Below are 7,423 nucleotides of genomic sequence, written 5' to 3' on the forward strand. Positions count from 1 at the left end.
TCAGCATGCATGTGTAATTAAAAACACATAGAAAAACTACAGAAAAAAACATTAAAAACAAGCATGCATTCAGAATGAATCATGCAAAATTATTAAAATGACCCCCAAACAAAAAGGGTGATTAAAGCAGCCCAGTCAGAAATAATGCAATAAAAGAACAATAGATTTAGAGTATTTCATGTCTTCATTTTCAGGACTACAGGAAAAACCAGTTCAGAAGTGTCATGTACATATAGGCAAAAGCCTGGAGGATCGAGTAAGGCTACTCTTCCTGGCCAAGCTCAGAGATTATTTAACCAATCTCCAGAATCTCCAATGGCTCTACTATCTGGGAGATTCTAGGTATGGTAGTCCAAGGCTAAATACCCATTTGATGCTTGGCGGAGCAAAAAGTGCTGTCGGCATATTTCACTGGACATCTTTGAGGGCAAAAGCTGCTTCTTTTCTCCCGACTGTACAACTGTCAGTGGATGGTGCTCTGGTGCATGGCCAAAAGCCAAACAGTGGTCATTTGGGTCAAGAGTTTGGTTTTGGGTTCATCTTGTGAGCTGCCTTTTTGGGAGAAAGGCAACATAAAGATGAAATAAATAAATAAAATAAAAATATGGGGAGGGAGCTGCACTCAAGCACTGTCAAACTTTATGCAAAGAGGTATTGGTTACCTCTTTGTGCAGTTTCTGAAAAGTACTTACAGCCAAAGGTCTCCACCTTTGAGTAACTCCACCTTCCAGTAGCAAGAGGTAGAACTCTTTCTATTCTTAACTATTTCAGAAAAGTTGCATTTTGGATTACAGCTTCCAGAACCCCTCAGTCAGTATGGTCTGGGAGTTGTATTTTTAAAAAAGTAACTTCTCCACACTTTGACAACAACTGGACAACTACCTTTCTCTCACATACAGTTGCTCATGCATGCATGTGTATGTACCTTCAAGTCGCCTGTCAACTTATGGAGATCCCATTAATTTCATAGGGTTTTCTTAAGTAAGGACTACTCCAAGATGTTTTTTTCTGTTGCTTTCTCTGCACATTTACTTGTACCCCATCTCAAAAATGCCAACTTTGAGTCTCCTCAAGAAAAATTTGAAAATTTAAGTGTGAACTGTAGTGACGAAGATTCATACAAAACAGCTTTAAAGATGTACAAATCAATAATAATCTTCTTGCAACTATTTTTTTTCAAGTACCAGCCTTCAGAGCTATAAAAGCTGTTCAGATTTTCACTGTGTCTCTTTTCGCTCTCAGTTTTCCAAGATAAAAGTGTATGATGAGTTGTGTTATGTCTGAAGTTGTAACACAAGAGAAAAGCTTGCTAAATCCTTCAGCCCATCCCAGTCCCTTCTAACGGACACACATTCTCTACCACCTCTTGCCAAAAAAAGTTGCTAATGTCCAAATTTAACCTTTTATTGCTTATGTCAGAAAAACAGATTAATATAAAGGCACACATACATCACAAAGAAAAATACTTGAGTGCCTCATGTATGGATCCCCTTTTGATTTGGAGCCATTCTGCTTCACTCTTTGCTCTAGAATAGGAGAACCTAGTTCAGCATTAAAGGTTGAGGCCTAGCTAGTATGCTGTTTCTTTTTTTAAAAAAATCCTGCTAATAAAAGATATACTTCGCATGACATTTCTGAAGATAGATAGATGCTATAGATACCCAAGTTACACATGGCAAGAACACTGCACTTATCCTAAAGATATGCACGCTAGACCGGACTAAAGGAAAAAACTAAGGGAATGGCTGCTTATGCACTAATGAAAGAAAAAGAAATCATTCCCAAACAATAAAAAAGCTGTGTACTTGCATAAAATGTTCATATGTTAATTTATGGGTATATATGCACATTTAAAAATGATTACTATAACAGAATACAGGACACAGGACAAAAGGCTACCCTCAGAACCGAATACAGAGAAACAAAATGGTCCCTGATCAGCAAAGGGGTCAAGCAAAGCTGCATGCTATCACCCTGTTATTCAAAATATCGCACACAGGGCAGGCTTAGGAGCTTATCGCACATTTAACCCAACTGCACCCTAATGGGATGCAGCCAAGAATTATCACATGTAATTCACTGCTGATTCCTGCGGCTGAGTATAGCCCGGCTGCATCCTGGCTCCCAGGCATGCTTCAGAAGCTGCTTTTCCAAGTTGGAAAACTCCTGACTTTGAAAAGCGGCTTCCGAAGCGCACTTGGGAGCTGGGATGCAGCCGAGCTGTACTTGGCTGGGGGAAGTGACAGCAACTTATGCACAATTCCCGCCAGCATCCCATATCCCGGCTGCATCCCTTTAGGGTGTAGTTGGGTTAAATGTGCATGTGATAATCTCTTTAGACTCAGAGCCAGGTGGAGTGAAGACAGGAGAAAGGAACATTAACAACCTAAGGTATGCAGATGACACAATACTACTAGCAGAAACAAAGAGCTGGAGCATTTACTGAAGAAGGTGAAGGAAGAAAATGCCAAGGTTGGATTAATGTTAAACATTAAAAGAAACAAATAATGACTGTGGAAAATCTCCAAGAATTCATCCTAGATAACGAGAAAATTGAAATAGTCAAAGAATTCCCATTACCTTGGTTCAAATGTTGATCAAAATAGCAACTGCAGTCAAGAAATCAGAAGAAGACTAGGATTGGGAAGGGCAGCTATGAAAGAACTGGACAAGATCATAAAGTGTAAAGACACAACTTGGCAGGAGGTTGGACTGGATGGCCCTTGTGGTCTCTTCCAACTGTATGATTCTACGATTCTAACTTTGAACACTAAAGTGAAGATTGTCCAAGCAACTGTATTCCCCATCACCATGTACAGATGTGAGAGTTGGACAGTGAAGAAAGCTGATATGTGGAAAAGCAACTCATTTTGAGATGTGGTGCTGGAGAAAAGTATTGAGAATACCGTGGATGGCCAAAAAGACAAACAAATGTGTCCTAGAATAGAGCAGACCTGAACACTCTCTGGAAGTCAAAATGACTAAATTGAGGCTGTCACACTTTAACCACATCATGAGGAAAAAAACTGAAAAGACAATGATGCTAGAAAAAGTGGAAGGCAGTAGAAAGAGAAGAAGAGACTATTATCTAGTAGTGTGGCTTGACAGTGCGTCATGTAGTTGGGCCTTGTGCATTCGGCCCACCTTGGGAGTGGGCTATGCAGGCAGCGGGGTTTCAACCCACTTTGGAAAAAGGAGGATCAAGCCTTTTCTTGCCCGTCTACTCTGGCCTATGACTATATTTCCTGGCACTGCTGGGATGTACTGCCCAGTTCTAGTAGGGCCAGGGCCACGCCCTCCCCGATGAAGCCTAACTATCTGGCATGTGGTCTTCATTTCAACCAATCTACTCCACCTGGTACTAAATTTGGATTTAGCCCATATGCTTTTTCCTTTATGCACATGCATGCACTCTCTCTCTCTCTCTCTCTCTCACACACACACACACACACACACACTCCTGCTGGACATGTGCTGCATCACTGCCACTGTTTAAAGTGAGGACATCCTTTGGATGCCCTTTCCTCAGCCCAGAAGAGACTAGCTCCCTTCTTGTCTCACCAGTTACTTGCTGCTTGAGCACATGTCTATCCCATGGCTTTCTTCTTTTCTCCACCCTGTGCTCTTGTGCATAGATTTCTGCAGGGAGATTGCTCCTCCCAGCAACATCTATAATGCGTTCAGACACCTGGGATGCAGGAAGAGGCTGAGCAGTCACCATGAGGCCTGGCAGAGATGCCAGCTGCAATTGCAAACATGCCCTGACTCAGGCTGCTTCCACTATAAATTATGTCAGCCACAAAGACACAAGGCAGGGAGGAGGAAGGGGATAGCTTAGGGGACAGAGGGTAGGTACAAACAACTCTTAACATTTTGCCATCACTCCCTGATTCCCAGCATCTGCGATCCCAGGTGCTTACAGAAATTTTGTAGGGCTTCATTCAGACTTGATCCCAGGGCTTGGAGCATGCCAACTGAGTCCTCTTCCTTTTGAACATATAGCTTTCCAAATGACACTCCCCTTCCCTGCTGTTGCCTGTATAACTGTGTACACTGCACCAATTAATTTTTAAAAAATCAAGCTACATGGCAGCTCTATCGTTCAGCTGAGGAAAAAGCAGAGAGTGGTGTTTTGAAATAGATTAGTGTCAGAACTGCCAGCTTCCAAGGCAGTGTTGCACAGTAGCAAAAGTAGGCACTCACTTCTACCACAACTGACACTTTTAATGTGATTTGGGAGAGGGATTAGTAAACTGGCAGCCTGAGAGCATTGAGGTTTTACTTGGCTCTTAAGCAGTTAAAAAGAGTAGAGAATATCTTTTGTGCTCCTAAAAATGGCCTGAATCAAAAGGCAGTGTGGAAAAATAACACATGGTAGTAAGAAATACTAGACCACCTAGCTCAGTGATGGTGAACCTTTTAGAGACCAAGTGCCCTAACTGCAACCCAAAACCCACTTATTTATTGCAAAGTGCCAAGTCCCTCTGACTTTCCAGTAATAAACTCTGTGCTGGGGTGATGGCACATGTGCCCACAGAGCGGGCTCTGAGTGCCACCTCTGGCACGCGTGCCATAGGTTCCCCACCACTGACCTAGATGCTCAATATATATACATATAATATATACTTATAATGTGAAAGTCCTTGTGTTCCATACTGGAAGAAAGGTAGGATATAAACTGAATGAATGAATGAATGAATGAAAATACACTTCTTCAGTTGAACGTTTTGCATGTTCAAACTGCACATTCATTATAACTCCAGCCTTTTACTGTATCCCCATATGGAGCCTTGCAAAACATCTTCCTGTACTGTCAAGACTAACCGCAAGGGTGGGGATCCCAGCTCCCATCAACATGGCTAATGGTAAGGGGATAGTGGAAGTTGTAGTACAAAATATAAGGATGAGCAAAGGCCATCACCACTGATTTTTAGAAATATTGTAGGTTTTGTTAAGCCACATTTTTCATTGAGATTAAATCCACAAAGCAGTTTTCATCCCTGTCAGTAAAGGCATCTCCATAACCAATCAAATAATGAAGAATTGTCTAATTAACCATTTGTAAACCACTCTGAGAACAGAAGAGGTGACCCCTCAGCGGCTTCTTGCTCAGCAGCCCTCAAAATCTGGAGCCAAGACAGTTGGAAAGGGCAGTTGCAATTGTCAAGATACCAGTGTGAGAAACGTTACTTGTTTGGACTTTAGGGGCCAGCTTGGCTGGGGGATTCTTGAAGTTGTAGCCCACAAAAGTAATGTTGTTAACCTCTGAAATGGCTCAAGCTGCTGTCTCTCTAGTTATGCTGTCCTGGGGCCCATTCATGCTACACAATAATAGTGCTATTACTCTACTTTAACCACCACAGTTCCATCTTATGGAGTCCTGCAGCTTGGAGTTTGGTAAGGCACTAGAATGCCATTGCTGAGAATTTTAACTGGCCTTCCCTAAACCCCAGGATTTCATAGGACAGAAGTATGGCAGCTCATGTAGAATCAGTGCCATCGCTGTGTAGCGTGAATGGGGTCCCAAATCTGTTTTCAGCACCTCTTCAGCCTCAGACTCTACAATTTCTGTTGACTGTCTTCATGGAGAATAATGGATCTGCCATGCTGCATCTTGTTTCACTGTCTGGCTATGACTCTACATGCAGTCAGCTGCTCTAAGTTCCTCTTGGAACACATCTCTTATCTCTTACACACTGTCAACATCTGCTCATATGAGGTGGGTTGCCTGGCCAGCAAAGAAGGAAGATTGAACACAAGACCTTCATGTAGCAGGAATCTGGGGGTTTCAAATATTACAGTGTGTGCGGGTGTTGCGGGTGTGCATTCCTCCCCCTGCATCCACCATCACCATTCAAAGCACAGACCTGTGATCCCAGGGATTACATAAACCACCTCACAAGAGACTGTGTGTGCTTAAGGCCTCTTCTGTGTGCTAGCTAACACAGCAGTTCCAAGTGGTTTTTTTTTAAATGGTTGTATCAATCTGGGTGGGGACGAGGCACGTTTGGGCAAGGTGTGCATATGTCACACAGTCTTCCTTTCCAGCTCATCACAATGTATCATTAGTCTGCCCAACCGTGCTCTTTCGTCTTGACAAAATGCTTGCTGTTGTCCAAGGCAGCTGGCTACAGTGTTCCTCCTCTGTCTCTTTTTACCTCCCTAACTCAAGTCAATGGACCTAGTTTTTCCAGGTGGCAGGCCTCTGAGCTCTGGGCTTCCCAGCTGTTGAAATGACAAATCCTATCAGCAGCTCCTTAATGAAGGAGAGTTACCCTCGATATGCTCTCCCTATCCCCAGGCCCCCCTCCCATATTTCTTCTTTGTCATTTTCAATCTCTCTCTCTCACACAAACACAAACACATGCACACTTTTATTTTAAGATTCCCTGGAAAGAGTGACAGAGCTCCCCATTAGACAGTACCATGAGCACTGGCTTCATTGGATAGGTCAAGGGTCCATCTGTTACCAACATGCTGATTCAAACAGTGATCTGCCAGACATCAAGCAATGTGCAAGCCCCTGGAGAGAATGGGGCCAAAGCTCCGTGGCAGAGCACATGCCTTACTTGCAAGAGATGTCAGGTTCAACCACCAGTATCTATGAGTCAGTCTGGGAAAGACCCCTTGTCTGAATCATTGAATAACTGCTGCATATCAGCACAGAGCAGATATGGTTGGATTGCAACCAACCAGAATTTTTCACCATTAGCTCTTGTGGCCAGGAATGATGGGCAAAACTACACCAATTGCCTACTCCTAGTGCAGACAGCTAGATGGATCAGAGGTTGGGTGACATAAGTGACTTCATGTGCTCACAAGGGCAATGTGGTTGGCTTTCTTTCATTGCCCTTTGTCTTCAATGTGAAGGCAGACCATAGTAACCCTTTTGGAATAAGAACAGGCTGGGTTCTACTATGAGGCAGAGTGAAGCAGCTGCTTCACAAAGAAGATGCTGGGTTGGGTGGAGGGGGCAGCAGTGACCGTGGTCATCCCACTCTGCTAGAGGACAGAGTTAACTCAAATAGTGATCTGCCAAACATCAAGCAGGTTAGCCTGCTGCCCTTACTGGAAGTGAAGTAGAAAATGCTGCCCCATCTCAAAGTAAGACTCAACTGCTAGGCTGATTGGCTTCTGTCAGTTTCACTGTAGTGGACACCATTTGTGCTGATATTTTAGGAAAGCTCAGAAAAAGACCCGAGATCAATTATCTCTGCTTAAGTGGATTTTTTGGCAGCCCCCCCCCCCCCCCGCCAACAAAATGCATGTGAACAACTAAGATTCAACCTACATTCTACTGGGATTATTTTTACCATCTGAATAACCCATTAAGTGAAGGGAGAAGAAACTTGTGTATTTGATTTCTGGGAGGAAAGGTAAGATATAAGTGACAAGACAGGCTTATTCATAATGTGTAATGCTG

Source organism: Sceloporus undulatus, chromosome 6 (assembly GCF_019175285.1).
Source record: "Sceloporus undulatus isolate JIND9_A2432 ecotype Alabama chromosome 6, SceUnd_v1.1, whole genome shotgun sequence".
Classification (NCBI taxonomy): domain Eukaryota; kingdom Metazoa; phylum Chordata; class Lepidosauria; order Squamata; family Phrynosomatidae; genus Sceloporus; species Sceloporus undulatus.